This window comes from Lepisosteus platostomus, chromosome 13 (assembly GCF_059453375.1).
Source record: "Lepisosteus platostomus isolate fLepPlt1 chromosome 13, fLepPlt1.hap1, whole genome shotgun sequence".
Classification (NCBI taxonomy): Eukaryota; Metazoa; Chordata; class Actinopteri; order Semionotiformes; family Lepisosteidae; genus Lepisosteus; species Lepisosteus platostomus.
The window spans coordinates 36,654,764-36,673,137 of record NC_142623.1 but is presented as its reverse complement, the minus strand read 5'-3'; the positions used below and the strand labels follow the sequence as shown (position 1 = coordinate 36,673,137).

Genomic DNA, 18,374 nt, shown 5'->3' with positions numbered 1-18,374 from the left:
CTGTAGCCTCATGTTATATTTATAAACATCAAATATGACTTGTAAATATGTATGGATTTGATGTCTTATTCGCCTGTTGTCCGAAGTAATTTTATTTTAAAAAACGTTTCATGGCGATATATTTTGTATTAGGAAAGGTCTTCATTACCATATTCCAGTATAAGAATTCTTTAGGTATTTCGCGGTTTTCTCAGAGGATGTAAACAAAACCCATATTTAATGTGTCTACTAATGGTGTTTAATTTTCAATTTTCAATTCAACGCTCCATTTTCAGGCTTAATTTTTCGTGTGTGCTGCGAATACCATTTTTTAGAGAGAAAAGAGTAGGTGTAGGTGATTTTAAATTGTTATATTGGTAGGTTTATTGTGGCATTTATGTAATATTTAATAACAGAAGGCCAAAGATGTTTATAGAAGCCTACAGTCAGTTCCTTCAGAAGTATTTACTATGTATAACATATTACCACTGATGTTACTGGCTCCAGAAAAGGACAACAGAATGGTTTTGTTAGGAACTATGAATTTAAATTATATTATGTCCGATACCAAGCAAGTCAGATGGATACACATATCATTGGAAGGCTTGTTAATTTTGTTTGTTCACTTTTCTTTTGAGATGTATTCAAACAATATGAAAAAATGTTACTTTTCAGCACAGTTATATAATGCAGTCTTTGAACTTGATTCTGATTCAGAAGAGATAGTATTTTAAAAATAGTAGCTCCCAGTGATTACCTCAGTGTCTGCTGTGCTTCTTAACATAATAATTAGTCGGCAACATATGCTTAGACTGATTAAAATAACATCGGTTTTGGAAGGTACAGATCTTATTTCTTAATTTCCTCTTAAAGTTTGTCAATTTGACTGTTATTTCTTTTTTCATTTCAATTGTACATGCCTTTCATCTGTTGTTATTACTCAGTTTGCAGTGGGAGGATGACTGCTCTGATTTGTGGCTTGTTATATTGCACTCAGGAGACCTGCTTACTTCCCTGCCTAACATGCAAATTAAGCTCATTAGAAGGATGGTTCTTGCCATTTTTGGAGACCCTCTGGGCTGTGGCATGTTGGTTAAATATTTGATGCTTGCAGTTACTGGATTGCTGACTTCACACCTTATTCTTTGTTTGTCCTTTATGTCTGAAGTAGTGTTCTCCTGCACTGCCCATCTGTTTCTCCCTTACCTCAGTGTCTGCCCTGCCCTTTCCCTTGTGAGGAGAACTAGGAGTCCTGTATAACTGTGTGGCTTTTGCCTTTTAAAGTGTTGACTCAGCTGACCTTCAACATTCAAGGCATCTCTAGCTATGCAAGGTGTTACTGTGGAGTAAATAATGCATAAAAATGTTTTATATGATCGATAAATTTAGATTCAGTGTTGCATTTCTTGGGTAGCTAAGCATATTGAATTTAATCTAGGTTTGAGTTTGTTTAATTGGGTTCAATGTTTGCTGCATTTGTAGGTTTCACATCTAAAATTAAGCTTTACATTTTTTCCCTAAAAAGTAACATCCATTCTTTTGCTTGTATTCTAAAATTCAATGGTTCATAATGGGTGTTTGCAACCCCAGTTGTGGAGACTCTTATTGTCTTCTGGTTTTAGCTGAGCACAGAGATGTGAGCAAGCTTTCCAGATTTCTGGTCACTTTCCTTTAAGACCACTCATTAAACATGCAGGGCTGTGGCTCTCCATGACCAGATCTGGACAGGTCTTATTCCAAAACAAGGTAATGATGTTGAAAAAACATTTTGGCAATATTTCGTCTGTTATGTTGACAGATCTCACAAAACTATATGGGTTTAATGCATGGTTCCACTTCCGTTTGTTTATTCCTTACCAAGGAATAAACATATTGAAAACATGATCTATTTTACAAGGGCACACTGTAGTGTTTCATAGGTTCATTAAACTCACCATAACCCAAGTACTTAAGGGGACCAATACAAATCAGACACAGTTTACCTTTACTAACTAAAATGCAGTGATTTCTTCTTTCTTGTTAAGAATTTGAGTTTCTTACATATTCTCTTTAATACTAAGGGTTTAAGGAAGGCAGAGAAGTGGGTTCAGCCTAGGTGCCCATAGGTTTTCTATAGAATTCAGTCAAGGCAATGTCAGAATGTCAGCAAATTCCTGAACATTCAGGAAAGTGTGTTTTTTTTAGTTTAAATGTGTTCTAATGACATATGAATAACAAAACACCTGCACTTTCTTGCTTTGCTTAAGGTTTATTAGTTTTGGTTTCTTCATTGACAAGATTATTATTCGTAATGTGTCTTGATTGCCATTAAAATAAAAAAAAGCTTTGCTTAGAAATTTACTATTGTAAATATCATACATTTTATACCATGAGCTTTAAATCCTGATTTGTAAAACATCAAATTGGCAATGGCTAGAAAGGTATCCACCTTTTCATTTTTTATTATTGTCTGCTTCATTTGTATTTTGAATTTCCCTTAAAAAAAGCTTGCATACTGATATCTTATGTTCACATTTCATTCATTAATCTCTTGACTGATATATTATAAAAAGATACATACTATTATTGTAAGTTTATGGGGCTATCAAATTGATTCTGGGACACTATTCTTCTTTGCCCAATTCCAGCATTAGGAAGACATTGGAGCTTAATTTGAGAGTTTGAAATGCTGCATAGTATACAGTGCTGATCATTCTGGGACTGTTCGTTTGGAAGAGCCACAAGGAATTACATTGTAAATGACTTGATGAGTAGCAACACAGGGGATCTCAGCGGGATCTCTCCTAATTTTAATGCAGGCTTTTATGGATAACTACAAAGCCTTAATTGAATCAATCTCCACCTTGCAGTGTCACAGTAGATAAATTAGGCCTAACAGTTGACAAATGCCCATTAATATTTGACCGATTAATCCTTCTCAAACACAGAAAGAAAAGGGAAGCTCCCAGTCAGCAAGCATTTTCTGGGTAATTTGAGATGAACATCAGCACTTGCACAGAGTCATTCAGAAACAGACTTGGGTTAAAGTTCCTTCTTTAACGAGACGAGTAGTCTGAAATCTGTTCTCAACTGAACAGTCATCAAAGGACAAAGCTCTTAATAGCACGGACTGAAACACTATTTGAGAATTGACAAATCTGATTGACAGAAATGTGGCATTCTATTTAATCAGTTCTGCGTTAAGGCCTTATAAACAGAACACATAATGAACCCTCATAATGTCTTCTCTATAAGATTTTAGCCTGTTGTATCCTAAAGAAGAAATTACGTTACAATGGCTGTCAACATTTTAGTCATCCTGTTTTGAAGGATGCAATATGACTATAAAAAGGATGTTTTACAAGATCATTAGGTTAGTAATTTGACTTGCCATATTGATTCACAGTCCTATAAAGCACACTCATTCCGATCCTCCTGTAAAGTAAATTAAAATGACATATTCCTCAATGCGATTTTGTATCTACTTCCACTACCTCAGTGAGACATGCTAGCTATAGGAGGACCTTTTGGAGGTACCTGCTTTATTTGGTGATGTCTGAACTTTACTGTTTTCAGTGGTTACAGTTTTCAGAAGTTCTCTACACAGGATAACCTTGCAACCTTGCAAATGTGCACCTTGTTTAGACAATGAGTCTTTTAACCCACAACTGTGTCCAATCCACTTAATCTAGACTGGTTAACTTAGGGTCAGGTAAACCGTTTTCACTGTTACTTCGGTCTTTTACAGATCACAGTGAAGTACTTGATGATGTCCATCAAAGCACTGAACACCTCTTTAACAAGAGCTTGTCTGTTGGATTAGAAAAAAAGCAGACCTGAAGTCTGAACCCAAATGCCATATGTATTTTCTCAGGCTAATATGAATTTAACAACATTTCAGAAAAAAGTTTCCTCAATCTAGAGGTCCAGAGGTCCATGTATACTTACAGTATATAGTTCCCCCTACTGTTTGGTGAATAATATTTATTGTTAAAACGTTGACTTTGCGGATTTTACTTGCTGTATTAATAGGGAAAATTACTTGGGTTGCATTGTAGTTGCTATTTTACAAAGGAACCATTTTCATTTCACCAAATCTCTTTAATTTCTTATATTTCAGTGCCTCAGTAACTTCAAGAACACATGGACCAATGCCTCTTGTTTGATCAAGATTTTGTTTGGTAGTTAGGCTTTTGGTAATCGCAAATGGACAGACCGGTATTAAAACAGCAATTACTTGTACCACAGTTCAACAATGCTTTAGAAATGTAATTTATTCTTGTGCTCATTAAGGGTATTCAATTGACAACAGAGAAAATATTGTGCGGCGTTAGGCAATTGTAGTTTAAATTTCCCTTAGCATTTCACCATTTGCCTGGAGGGACACTATTCCTCAAATAGCCTTTTTTTCTCCCAAGCTTTTAATCTGTCACTTCACACCTAGGTAATTGCTTGTACCATGAATACTAAAAATAACTTCCAAACACGTTTGTGAAAATACCCTTTGATCAGCGTGTTCATCAGTTGACTGTAGTTTCTGGAATTTGTAGATTCATCAGATTCTTAGGCATTCTTCTGTCTTTTTCCATCTTATTTTTGTGGCAGAGCTCCTGTCATTTGAATCAAAACAGGATCTTTGATTGTAAGCAAGTTGAAAGCTGTTTCTATCATTGAAACACATTGTTTGTTTCCTTCAAAAGCAGCGGCTGTGCTGGCTCCCCTAACTGATTTCAGCTTATCTTTGAAGTGTACAGGGATACAACTACTTCTTAAAGAAATTAATAGCAGACATCTTTTGAAGCTTTTGTAATTTTTATAATATTTGCAGCTTGAACCAGTGTAGACACAACCATTATTCATAATTCACTGGAACTTACATTATTTTTTATGTTGTATATAAGGATTTAATCAAGAGGAGGCCATTTAGCCCATCTAGCTTGTTTGTTTTTTTAGTAATTAATTGGCTCTAACTTTGAGTAAACAACTTTCATTGGACATCTTCAAATTGACTGGGACAGGAAAAAAAAGAGGACTTTCTTAGTACATCTTCTTATCTCAATTACTTTTTCCACTTCTGACATTATGTCAAATGTTTACTTTGTGTGATTTATTCCTTCCATCAGAATTGATTTTAATTTTGTGAGCCTTCACTGAAATGTCACGAAGTGTTTTTTAATGAGATTAAAATGATATAATCCTGCATGTACTGGATTTGCACATGATACTGGCATTTGCATGTGGAGAAAACAACAAAAAGAAAAACTTACAAGCTGTCCAAAGAAGCCACGTGTACAGTATTGTGAATCATAATGAGTCAAGTACTTGGATTCCAAGAAAGGTAGGCAGCTTTGTTTTTGTTTTAAAATCACCTACATATTTTGTGGTTGTGTTAATGAATGCACAAAGAAAAAGGTCAAATTTATTTAAGCATTCAGCAGAAGGAGCCTATTGCTACTCATTAGACAGCCGTTGGGACTATGAAAGAGAAAAAGAAGCATGTAATCTAGCTAGTGTATCAGCATTGATCCATTTTTCACCCTTAACCTGCAGGAAATGAGTTTTACCAACAATGGTGGTACTGTATGGGCTATACTCAGCTGTGCCTTGAAATGAATACAGTTCATCCAGGGATCTATAGCACTAATTAACAAGCACTGCTTGATTGTGGCAAAAATAGCATTGTTTTTGTCTTCATCTCACTGTAGTGCCTGAGAAGGCATTTTATTCCCAGCTGAAGTGCTAAGAGCCTTGAGGGGTTCAAATATCTCCCTATCACCTTGAAAAAAACAACATATGAAGCTAACCTTTTTTACTGAGGGACATTAATAACACAAGAACGCTATTGTAAATTGACTTAAAAGTGAAGAATTACAACAACCTACACTGCCACGTCATAGTACTCAGTGGTGCTGATTATGGCAGAGTTCTTGTATTTTTCCATCCTGCATATATAGTAGATGTCACAATTTGTACAAATCTCAGCAGAATCAATTTTGCAATCCATATCATATAGGCTATTGCATACTGCATCATCAACAATGAAAGTATTGCTAGTGTATTTCTATTCTGGATAAAAAGTGATCCGCATAAAATGTAGAGTTGTCCAGCTCTTTTTCACAGGTTCCTCAGTCAAACAGGCTATGCTGGCTTTTAAACATTGGAATTATGACCATTGTAGTCACTTTGCAGTACATGCTGGTTAGAAATGTCTCCATAATGTTACAGTAAAAGATGCCAGAGGGGCAAAGGAAGATATTTTGAAACATTTTCTCCTTTTTTGAAGTATCCTAGAATTAATTTATTTGATCATAAACACAATAGAAAATTCCAACATGTAGTTGGAAGTTTTATGATTAAGACAATTGAAATAATAACATTGCAGGAAAGGTTGTGTTCTCTGTATCAATGATACATTTCTTCAATGAGCTCTGTCTCCAGAGGGAATAAAATTTAATGTTATTAACAATTATTTTGTAAGCAGTGTGGTGTTGTGCTGCTATTGGAAAAGTGGCATTTGTTTCATTCTGTTTTGTGAAGATCTCTCTGAAGAAGTGTTTTGGTAACTTCACCCTGTTTTATCAGTCTCCACATGATGGGAACTCCTACTGATGTGGCCTTTTCTGTGGACTGCTGTCACCACAGTGTCTCAAGGATAATTATCTCCACTGGATTCTTCCCAGCATCCCTTGCTTTCATTAACTATAAGATCTCAGCAGGGTTTGGTCTTGCAGCTGAGCAGCGGATAGGCAGTGACAGACGCTAACTGTGAAAGGGACGCACAGGTTTTCCTTTTCCAGAGTTCTCTAGCTGCATTTTAAATGGGGTGTATGAGTGACACCTTACAGTATCTGGAGGGGACTCCTCAGGGAGTCAGGGAAAACTGCAGAGTATAAAGATACTTAATGCCACATAAATGGCATTATAGGGAATAGGGAGACCTAACTCTAACTCTAACTGTGTAATTATTAAAGTACAAAGGCCCATGCCAACATCTGTCTTTTAGAAAACCATCTTGTGCTTTGTAATAATTTTTCCTTTGTGTTCTTAGAAATGGACTTCTAGGGTACACAACATTAGAACACAACACTAAGAAATTATTAAATGGATGAGCCAAGAGAAACACATGTTTTAATAACTCAAACTGTTTACTTTCAATGAATCTACTGTACTTTTAAACTGCTTCAGAGAAGGGACATAGTACAGTCTTGACCATTCCCATGTAGACACAGGAGTTCTTACAACAGATTTTGATGATCATTTAGTTTCTAATAAAGTCTGTGCCAAACTTTTGTTTTAGTTTATACTTTTATTTTTTACTGAGCATTGAGTTATATGTTTTGTGACAATAGCTTTTCCATAGAACTATGATGAAACATATTTTTATGGAATGAAAACTTGAGAGAAAGGGCTAATGTTCTTGGATAGGGTTTTTGATTCCATCGGGAAATGGTCAGCTTTGAGTTTTCTGCAAGGAAAGTTTTGTTCTATTAATTTGTTCTGGACCCGGGGAGCCATGCTGGTTGAGAAGTTAATTCTAAACAGAATATCAATTATTAAAGAAAATCTTTTTTAGTGCCCTACTGGGCCAATTCAGTCAGCTTTTGATTCCTGGGAAATCCCTGTGCTAAGTACGCCCTGAGGTCATGAATTGAGCAAAGGTTCTTTACACCTTTGTCATAAATGGGTAGAATAAATCCCTTTCAATTTTAATTCACTAAACTACTTTACTAAGTTAAGAAATAACACAGACATTTTCTGCAGTCAATATGCTCTGAATAAATTCTATTTCAGTCACTACAAATGACATATTATTCTTCCTGAATCAATAGGTTGCAGTCTTTAGGATCCTATGTTTCATATTTTGAAAAATATTTAAAAGTGACATTTATTCCACATGGAGAGAATGTGAAGAGCAGACAGGTAATACATTCAGCAAATTGTGGAGAATGCAAATTTTGGAAATTCAGCGCTTTAACTTTAAAGTACTGCAGTTTAACATTTGTGGCACAGTTAATGAGAAACTGAGATGAAACTGCATACAGTATTACATCATAGACTTTCACATAGTGTTAACTTCCAATTATTATGTAAATAATACACACACAAGTCTCTTGTCACCTTTTGTGAATTCAAAGTTTAGTCATCCAATTAATTCACTTCGTTCTAAAGCAGGATTCAAATGTACTCTGAACTGAAATAAAATTTATGAGGAGGTACTGACACTTTTTTTACATGCAAGCAATGGGACATTTTTTATGGCACTTATGTGACCTACAGAATAATATACTGTGTATATATAAACCCAAACTCAAAAGCATACTTCAGAAACCTCTAGGTGCAGTTTTTTTTCTCTGAGTATGTCTGTTTGACTCCCTGACCAAACAGAGTTTGTGTCCGACAAGCGGAACAGTCAGATCTTTGGTGGAAGGTAATGCAGAGCAGTTTTATAAGGTCAGGGATGTGAATAGGAGCCACAGGGGAACCTGCGGGGAGCTCGCTGGCTTCAGAACATTAGTTTTTCTGTGATGTTGTTGTGCAGGTTCATCTCAAGTGAATGTGTTTTGATGAAATGGCAACATTTGCTTGAGAACACTGGGGGGTTGTTTACTCGCAGGCGGGCACAAATGAAATAGACATGTGTGACATTCATTTACATCATGCGTTTAACCCAGCCACCCCTGTACACTGTAAGTCGCACAGCATGGTGAAGATTGTTCATTCATCACTTTGGTCATGTTTGACCTATATGATCCTTCATGTCTAAGTGGCCGAGGAATTCCAGGGGCAGAATTTTTTTTTTCCTCATCTGAGATTACAAAGCATAACTGAGTCAGAACATAATATTAATGTAATACCTGAGTAGTTTTGAAAATGAAGAAAGCTATGATTTTATTAGATGCCCCTGTGGCACCTGTAATTATGTGCCTTTGAATGCACATGAAAAATTTCTGTCTGAGTTATTGTTCTAAAGCATCTTTTTATTGCAGGTAATATTCCTATGTTGAACTACCCATTTGTGCAACCTTTTTTGCCTTCTTTCTTTCATGTGACCCATCTTTGGATATTAGTCAGATTGAAAAGACATAAATATTATGGATATAGTTTGTTGTGATGTTGGCAGAAATGTCAAACTACTGACTGCAAGTGAAGAAAAGATAAATGGCACATCATTTCCCTGGGATAGTAAAATGAGTGGGGAAGTCGTTTGTGTTAGACAAGGAGATGATAGAACTTTGGGTTCTCCCGTATACATTTTGCATCTGGGAACTTAATCTGCCCACTTACACTCTGTTATTCCTGACATTTGCAGTAGGCAGTCACTTGGTATGTCTCTATGTTTGCAGGAACTCACTAGCCTTCCTCTTACCCACCTCGCTGTAGCTCCTTTAATCCCAGCCTTGCTTGAGTTATAATGAAAATCCGTTCTGACACAATAGCCTTTCTGCAGTGCCTCTTAACAAAGGTTATCAGCCACCTCACTTACACAAGCATTGCTAGGGTTAACTGCTCAGCGCCTGTCAGATCAGCAGTCTTTCGTGGCCTGAACTCATGTGTCCTCAGATTACAGCCAGTTACTGTTTACCTCACGTGCTAGATCACATCTCAGGCTTTACTGTCTCTACAGCGGTCATCATCCTGACTATATCTTTGTCCCTCTCTGCTTTACCTGATGTCTTCGACTTGCATGTTCGCCTCCTGCTGATTGAAAATCTGCATCTATTTGCTGACATTGAGATAAGTCATTTTGTGTCAAATCAACAAAAGCTTTTTGGCTCAAGAATTTGATTTTGCTTCTGTTTTGCTTAGTGCAAGATTGAGGTCAAGTATAAAGCAAAAGACCAAATAAAAGACAAATATTTAAATTCAACAATTAAGATCTGCTGAGATACACCACATTTTACAGGGGGCAAGGGCTTCATAGTCACACTAAGAAGGAATTGAAGGATCAAATTGAAGGATCTAAAAAATTAAAGTAGGCCTATGAATACTTCTTTACAGACAGCTGGTTACATCATCTTTAGTATACCTAAATAATAGACCGGTTAGCTATTTCAGTGATGCTTGGGGCTTTAAAAGTGATTCTAAAGTAGTAGAGAAGATCACTTTCAAATTGCTTAGGTGTGCTTACAATTTAACTGCCAGAATGACTAAGCTGCTATCTGACTTACAGTAAGTGTCAGATTTAATTTACCCAGAGCAATTCTTCAGGATGAACATTTTGAAAATGGTCTCATCTTTGAAGAGCTGAAACCTCTTGTGGCACACATTTTCGAATTATATAGAAATACAGAACATCTTTCACTCTTGTTGTCTAAAAGGATATAAACAGGTGACAGATGAGATTAACCATGTCAAGGTGGGGCACGCTCCACTACATCAACACATCTTTCAACAGGGAGTCACAATCCATCCCAAGGTTTTATTCAATAAGTTGAATTTGCAAAACATTATCACAAGAAGTTGAACCTGTAATTTCAATATATGAAAATACATGAAATATATTTTCTGTGCCACTAGAAATGATATACTGTAGGTAGACTGAAGGACTTGGTGAAGACATTGACTTGGTAACTAAACACTAAATGCAGATAATTGGAAAGATTTTTGTGTACACCAATTTTAACTGTATCTCTGCAGCCCAATGATCAAATCAGCTGCATATAACATTTAAACACATTTTACTTTTTGGTATTTAGATTTATATATATATATATATTGTGTGATGGCAGAGCTGTAAACATGATAAAGGGATTACTGCCCTGTCTTTCTCACACCTGAAGAATTTTCTTGGGCTTTGGTTGATTTGAGAATGACTCAATATGTATACTGACAGTGGGTAGAAATGAGGGCAGCAATATGGAAGCTTTGATCAGGTAAATTAGGAACACAAACATGTAATTATCATGTGCTGTTCTCTTTGGGAATTATTACTTATTTCACCATTCTGATGAGAGGCAGTGGATAGATTGGTGTTTTGTGTGCAGAGCCTTGAAGAAGCCTATATTTATCCCCTAGTTTTCCAGGTTCAGAATCCCATTGTGTTTAATATGTGCTGGCACACTGCCTTCCCCTGCTACATGGAGCAAGGCACGGTAGGTAAAAACAGGGTCAGTAAATCAAGGTTTATGGAGGAAGTTTTTTACAAGACTCATGAGAGTTTTTTTTCTCTGTATGTGTAGACCATTCTTTACAGTCTATACATTTCCAGGCCCTTTCATAAGCCGTCTACAACTGACAACAAAATGCCAAAAAACATGCCTTTTATTATGTTTATAGCTGACTTTTACTGTGTTGCAAAACAACTTTTCTTAACATTCTCTTTAATGGTACAAATAATGAATAATGAGTTGACAATTGTTAAGAATGATGTCTTTCAATGTCATTTAGATATATTCAACAATATGCAGTATGTAGAGTATTCACTTCACAGCAAGCTCTATTATCCCCTGGGGGAAATTTGTTATATGTCAGGGTCCAAAACAACAAAAACAACAATAAAAGAGACAAACAACACAGAGTACAGTGTTAAAGGTATTAAGAGAGTTCATACAGTTTACAATAGTTTACAATAATATTTCAATCATTCTGCTGCCCCATCACCTCAATAGCTTATTTCTGTTTGCAGTTTTAAATTGAACAGAAAGTAATTCGAAGCTGGAGTAGATACATTTAAAGGTGTAACAGAATATTGGATGCAGCAATGACTGAATGAATGTTGAATCAAATGAGCTGACAAACCTGTCTGCTTAAAAGAAAGATACACAAGCCAATTAGAGATAAGTGATTATATGAGCCTCATTTTGGGCTTTTGTGGTGGCTAGCTTTTATTGTTTTTGATATTTCACGTACAAGAATGTTGAGGAAGCACATACTGTACTCAGAAGATAAAGATTTGATTTGTTTTGAAAGTGCGATTCTGTGTAGCTCACTGTGAATCTAAGATGAAAATGGGAAATGGATGTGCTTTTTCTGAACGGCTAAAAAGATCTTGTAAAATGTCAATTCCATTAAAAAATGGTATTTTGTAGTCTTTTCGGAATTCTCGAATACTCTTATAACTATAACTTCAGTATTTGTATTCTAGGATATCATTTTATCAAAGATAAAATGCAACTACTCACATACACAGAGTTTTAACTTTTTGTGCTTTTAAGCAGGTATTATTATGCATTAGCTGTGCAGAAACCAGTAAAGTAGTTTTACAGATCTCAGTCTCAAATTCTGTGGTAGAATAAAAAAATTGTGATGTATGTCAAACCTAGAATCCGCTCTGAAAACACTCGAGGCACAATTAAGGTGAGTGTTTTTCTTGATGGCACAGTTTCATTGGAACGTTTTCTTCAGGACAAATTAATCACAATTAATTTACAACTGTTACTGGCCGAGGTCCAGCTGAGTATTTGGGGTGCGTGTCGGTGTGTGGTGGTTGGGTTAAAAAATGTATTCATATCATCTGGGATCACCAGTTCAAGTGCATTTATATAAGCAATATATTAAGGTCTGTGAATAATTTGTTGAAAGGGAAAACAATAAAGCCTTTTTCAGGGCTGCAATGTGCTCTCCATGTATTTGTACCACAAAGACGGCATTCATCTTTACCCCAGCAGATAAAATGCATGAATATCACCATCCTTCTGTCAAGCTCTTTCTGAGTTAGGCAGGGTTTTAGTAGAGAAGGTTTCTCCAAGCTGTCAGTGCAGATGGCCTCTTTGTCCTGTCATGCAGTTTTTCCCTGATCTATTGCTGCCTCTACCTCAGGGACACAGCAGAGCATCCAAGTGGGAGAAGCTGGCTAGGATTTACCTCCTGGCTGCTCTGTAGAAGACTCTCAATGACTTAGAATGAATTTGTTTTGTCAGAAGTTTCCACGGATAGTTTATGTTTTGTCAAGAGACCCCCCCCCCCCCCCCCATTGCCACCAACAAAAGCCACTGCCATCCATTTCCTTATTTTGCCAGCCTTTGTGAGCTCATCTAATTTTGCTTTCAGCCTATCTCTTTGTGTTCTTTCACCTTTAAAAATCTCCCTTTGAGCATCATGGGGCCATATTTACTTTAATGTGGAAGCTGAAACATTGCTTTGTTTAATTGTACAGTACACTTAAAAACTGAAGCTCTCAAAAACAAGCTTGAAAACATTTTATAAAAATATATTCCTCTGTCTCTTTTTCACTGTGGGGTTAAAATCAAAAGCCACTGGACTAAATGCAACCAGGCCTCACAGAAGGTATTTAAATAACCATGCTTTTCTTTTCTTGTCCTGATCCACTGCCAGAATATTTCAAGTAAGGAAAGTTGTTAGATTTTGTGTTTTCTCTGTGATACTGCTGTTAGGATACTCAGACACTTCTGCTGTGAAATTGTTAACTGTTTCTATGGTTGAGGAGGAGCTTTCAAGATGAATTTGACAGGACCTTGAGGTTCATAGTCAAGTTCACTTCAAATCTGTAACACAAACCACAACTATGCCTCATATATTTTATTAATAATAATCATGGTAATAATTTATTACAAAACATATCAAGCCATTTCTTATTATAAACAGACTATACGGAACATTTATAAATGGAACTACACCTGTGCAGCCCTTTGGTGGATAAATATTTATACTTGTAAATACATGATATTGACAGATCACAGAATGTTTTCCTTTGCATGTCATTCTCCACTTGCCACCTAGTTTTGCAAAGCTTTGACAGTGCTGCACGACTTAAAAATTGTTGTGGAATGTAAAGTGAGGTCCGAGCAGAATACTCACTCATTGTCTATTCATAATGTCTTCATTATCTCAGACAGACCTGTCTGTAGTCTCATTTGAATAAACACCCACAGGGTCTTGAGGCACATTGGGGGTCTTAACTAAATGGAATGTAGTATTCTTCTGCTTCTAGAGAAATTAACAGTGACCAATTAACTCAAAGATGCCCATGGATGAGAACATGAGAAAGTATGGAATTTTTTCTTTCCTTCTGTATACAGTAGCTTAACGACAATGATGAGAGTGATTTTAGCTTGAACAGTTGGGCTAATAACCCTTCATTTCCCCTTAATTCTTAAGGCTATCTCTTATCTTTTGTCTCTGGGGCAGTATCCTGAAGTGATAGTAGTTGTAATTGTGTCTGTCATTCCTGAAGAGGCATGTCAGTGTGATGCCTTTGCAGGCTTTTTAGTTTCCTTTTTATTTTTTCTCAGAGACATTTCAGAATTATTTTTCACTTATGATTTTCTTCTTTAAGTTTTGAAATGTAAACCTTGGTGGTATCAATTTGCACTAAATAAATATAGTTTTTAATAAGAAGAGTGAGAACGACTAACGATTTACATCTGTTAAAATTGTAAGGATCAAAGATCTGTTCCTTTTGTTCAGTACTATACTCATCAGTACTTAAGAAGCTTCTCTCCCATCACCTAAAATGTCTTATAGGGATGTGAGGTCACTGCAGGTGAAAATGACAAACAATTCCCTTAGTATATTCTTGCCTTGAAAAAGCTTTGCATTTCCTTTCATCTCTTCTCCATACTGAACTAAAGAGGCAAAACGTGTTTCCATACAAACATAAGAAACTGAAAAATTCAAATTCATTTCAGAATGATTTGAGAAATTCTGGTCCAGAGTAAACAGCACTACCTATTGATCCACCAACACTGTTCTCCCATTCTAGGTCTATCCAGATCCAACCTTGCTTAGCTTCTAAGATCTGACCAAATTAGACTAAAACAATAGGAGGACATTCAGCTTATTTGGTTGCTAGGAGCTAAATGATCCTAGGGATCCAGGGTTCCCTTCCATAAAAGAAACCAAGGCCAACATCAACAACATGGCTGGGTAGCTTGTTCCAGACTCCTGCAAACTTTGTGCCTTTGCACCAATTCTGAGCAATAAATGTATTTCCCTGTAGTTTCCACTTGTGTCTACTAGTACCTCATTTCATTAAAAAATAAAACATTTCATTTGCAATTCATTGCTTATTTCTTCCCCTACTATGCGAAGCTGTCAGGAAAAGCATAGAATGATTCTGGTCTTTTTCAATTCTGGGAAGTCTCCGTGCATTGCTTTGTGACTTTAGTGTATTTTCTGCTCTATGTAAGGCGCAACATGGTATTCGTTTATGGCAAAATAAAGTTAAAACTTTCCCACTGAACTGTGTTTGAAGTGCTCCTTCTTCTATAAAAACCCCATTAATATGAATTAATCCTAAGTAAATTGGATTAGTGCCCTTCATTAAACTACCCCAGTCCAAATCTAATGCACATGAATAAAAGATGGAAAAAACAGAAGCTTCCATTCTCACACTTTCTCTCAGTTTTCTTTTTGCTTCCACCCATGAATAGGAATTGAGCCATAAACAAAGGAATGTTCATTCACATCTCACTTACATGCCACCATTTTTTTGTTCAAATGAAAACATCCTCAAATGGGGTCAGTGACCTTTGGAGAATTATCAGCACAGCATCATAAATGACGTTTGAAAATAGTATGGAGATTATGCTAATTTAAGAGTAAAGGATTATCTTTCCATTGTATTTGCAGGGTAATTATTTAAGATTTCAAACAGCTCATGATATAGTCATCCCAAGCTGCACATCACCTCATGTCAAGACAACTTTAATATATTAGTGTGCAGAATGTGCCACTGTATTTTAATTGGTACAGAATACTTATAAAAGTAAGCAGTATGTGTGCAAGAAAAGAATGCTTAACATTGGCCTTTTTTAGGGCCAGACTTTGTGAAGCATACGGTTATCACAGCACAAGACAACTCCAAGTAATTGCAGTTTTTTTAAACTACTCAATTAAAATTTCTCATTACTGGGGAAATATTTTATACATCCATATACCAACCAAGATGAATTTTCATTTCATGTTACTGCCAGTATATTTTTTTGTACGCATATTAAAAGTAAATGATGTGACAGGTGCTCGGTGTTCTGCTGTGTTCCTTCAGTTCATAGTTGTCATGTCACAACGCAAGATTAATTTAAACAAGCGCCGCCTCTTAAGTTATTTTTAGAATTTCAGCACTGTGTTTTGCTTTTAAATGTTTAAATCTACATCATTGAAAACAAATATTTGTCTTGTTCTAATTGAACATTTTAGGGTCACTTACAGAATTCTAAAATTAGACACGTTTAATAGCTATTGGAATCGAGAGCGAAACACCATCTTCCCAGGTGGATTAGGCGAATATAGTTTGGACCTGCTAGGCTTGCATTTGGGAAGGTCCATCTTTCCTTTATCTTAGACAAAGGCTGTGGGTGGTGGAATGCTTTGATAGAAAGGGCTGAACAGTGAAAATAAATGAACAACTCTGCCGAAAAGTCATCAGTTCATTGAGCGTGAAAAATGAAATGACATTGCCTTAATTGCCTTGGTTGCTGTGAAGGTGTAGAAGGGGGTGTAGGCAAAGGAAATCAAACAGATTTGAAAAATGGTCTAGGTTAGCAGAGGTATGCTTGCTCTCCAGAGGGAGGTTTCAGGTTCCCAAGTTCCTGATATCAAACAGCCGTGAAAGGCTTAAACTGTAGATTCTATTTTTCTCCCAGCATATTGCATAGTGGAAATCCCAGCAAAACAATCGTGTTTTATTTTCATGTAAACAAACTGGGTTGAGGAGTGGCAGAACATCCTTCCCATAAGGAATACCTTCTAAACAGATTTTTTTTTCCTGTGCTTTCTGATTTTTCCATATTGAAAAGCCATCAGTATCTTGTGTTTTGCAAATTCTGTAAATTGCAACCTTAATTTTTTCTTGAACGGTTTGATGAATAAGATTTGTATGCATGGCAGTGGCTTTATGATTGTTACCTAGGTATGTTGGCACCATACCCTCATGGACCACTTTCCCCTTCTCTAAACACACCTGTTCAGACTACACCTGCTTGCAGTGTAATCACCTTTATACGTGTTCAGGTGGGTAGTTGCGTCAGCATGCGTAGGCTGCAAAGGAACAAGTAAGAGGTTTATTCCATGCTGAAAAGAGAAGAAAGAAAACACAATGTTTCGTCTATGAGCCTTCTTCTATGGCAGAAATGTTGTATCACCTTTATACTGCTACTTCACACAACCAGCTATGGGAATATCAGATCTTAAACATCTTTTATTAAGCTTCCAAGGAAACTGTTCATGTTCAAACACCAGGCAGCTGTGCAGTTTTGTACTCGGTAGGATGAACTGGAACAAGTAAGCCATTAAAAGTTATACAGACACTGAGCCTGCATCAGCTAAGATGGCAGCCACACATGTATTCAAAATCCCTTTCAAAATCATCAACTGCTATATTGGCTGAATTGAATCTATTCAGATTTCACGGACAACCAAAACCTCATCAGTTTTGCAAATGACTGTTTGCTTCAATCGCTGTTACACCCACAAAGGGTCAGAAACCATTTTGAGTAACATGGCTCATCACACAAACTGTTCCTGCTCAAAAACTATTTGGCCAATTAACTCCAAATGTGCAAGTATCCTTATCATTCTAGTGAGTGTACCATTAGCGTCAGATTCACTGGCATTTCTGGATGAGCCAAGATAGCAGCCTGACAGTCAAATTCTTCAAATAGCCTCTGTTTTTTGGAAACTGCTGCATTGGATAAATTGAAACTTGACAGTTTCAATCAACAACCATAGCTGCTTCTGATTTGCAGCTCACAAGTTCTTACAATATTTTTCTAGCCCACACTGGGTCATTAGGTGTTTGGTAGAACGCTGCCTGGAATACAAATTCTTCCTGTTTAGATTTATTGGCCAGTTAACTCCAAATGTAGTTGGCTGGGACCTGTTTAGAGGCCTTCAAAACTGCTTGCAGTTGTCTAGTTTGGTTTAAGATTGCATTCTGCTTTCTTTTTAGTAGTCATTCACCTTATTTGACATGCCTTTTTTGCATCTTGTTTTGGTTTTGTGCTTGTAACTATCTACATCACCATTCTTTCTAAAACGTTGCTGCCAGGCCACTCAAAGTTTTATCAAGATCCTGTTCTTTTTTACATTATTCTACCACTCATTAAGCCAGCAGCTGTAGCATAACTATTTTAGTACAGTATGTTCCACATAACTTCACATTTTCAGGTTTTTGAAGGAAGAACTAGCTCCAGACAGAATCTGACTGCTATACAGATGTACAGTAAAAGACCAGATGTGGTATATGGTGTGAGATTGTTTGCTTCTTATTGATTCAGTGACTTGTTTTTTTTTTTATAATAGTATAAACAATCTTATGTTTGTATTCTCATGCAGATTGCATTCTCATAGAGTCAGTATTCAAAAAGGGGTTAAATCCTTCTTTTGTAGTTATTTGTAAAAACACACATATGTGGCTGCAGCACAAAAATGTTTACGATCAGCTGCTGAGTGTAAGAGTGCAGGAACTGCTTAATGAAGCCCCTCAAGTGCATAAGAACTGACAGAGCCCTCAGGCT

The 18,374-nt window shown here is 36.4% G+C and overlaps 1 protein-coding gene across 5 annotated transcripts in view; it reads left to right on the top strand.

Moving 5' to 3' along the window:
- Positions 1–18,374, top strand: part of spock1 (SPARC (osteonectin), cwcv and kazal like domains proteoglycan 1) — a 254,265-nt gene that overhangs the window by 1,119 nt on the left and 234,772 nt on the right. The window lies entirely within an intron of this gene.